Source organism: Thalia democratica, chromosome 9 (assembly GCF_965202585.1).
Source record: "Thalia democratica chromosome 9, ktThaDemo2.hap1.1, whole genome shotgun sequence".
Lineage (NCBI taxonomy): Eukaryota > Metazoa > Chordata > Thaliacea > Salpida > Salpidae > Thalia > Thalia democratica.
The window spans coordinates 11,025,968-11,027,282 of record NC_139173.1 but is presented as its reverse complement, the minus strand read 5'-3'; positions in this window follow the sequence as shown (position 1 = coordinate 11,027,282).

Here is a 1,315-nt window from a genome sequence, read left to right as displayed (position 1 = left end):
GTTTCGCCCAAAAGTTGGAACCTAAAATTTAGCCCGTAAGCTTAATTAAGTACATTTTTTTAAACAGACTTAAAATAATGGGAAAGTTTAAAAGAACGCTATTAAAAAATATGTAATATTTAGTTACAGAAATAATAACTTTTTCAGAAAAAAGTATAACTTTTTAAATCACTATTAAAATAAATGAAATAATGTGAACTATTTTATGCTACTTTTTTTGAAATTCTGGTAAGAGTAAGACTATTATTTGATCGTTTACAAGATCTTTTTTTAATTTTAACGATGTTTAAAGGATGTATTGATTTTCTGTTTTATGCCTTAAAAGTTATTATTTTTATGAATCACTTCAAGATTGAAAATCTTGAGGTTATATAAAGTTTAATTTATCTGAATATAAACTATATAGTACTATCAACATGTTATTTATATCTGTAATAAAAGAATAAAATGTTTTTTTAAAAACCTACATTAAGTATTTTTAGGTCTTGTTCTCTTATGTTTCCAAAAAAGATATAAAAGTCAAATAACCATCTAAAATGTATAAATATATTTTATATCTAGCTTTTAAGTAGGTAATAAGGTTTTTTAGTAAGTACTTTGATAATAAGCTACAAATAAAGATAAAGGATAAATGTTAAACAACCAAGCTACTAAATATAACGAACTTTTTCAAGGTATTTGTTACTACAAAAAGCTTATTTGTCTAGGACAAAGTCTTGTTTTAAAAAGTACAAAAAAAGTTTAATTAATATCATTAAAAACGAAATTTATCTATTTTTCTGGTTAATGTGTTTTTATCAGCAACTATTTCCGCTTAAACGTCCAAATAAACTTCATACCAGTTTATTTTACAACTTCTTACCTAGGATTTAATAATACGTTTGGAAAAAGAACGCGCATTCATTTTTTAAATCAAAGCTATATAAGTAGTTAAAAAATACAGCGGTTAGTTTTTGTACAAACCTCAACAATATTAAAGTTTTTTTTTTATTCAATTACTTGAAATTTTTGATGCATTACGAGTATATTTTATACATTTGCTAATAATTTTATGTGGATAATTTTCTTTAGTCAGGTACTTATCAACAATTCCTTATTTAAACTTATTTATCGATTATCTTTATGAATTATTTAATAAAGTTATGAACACTATATCTAAAACTATAAAACTAGAATTTATTAGAATAGTTTCAATACAATTAATACAGGATATAACTTAACAACTTCTAAGTGTTATTAATTCTATAAATTTGAATTATAGTCTAGCTCTAAACATATAGTTCAATAAACTTTATCGAAAATTTTCAATTTTCAA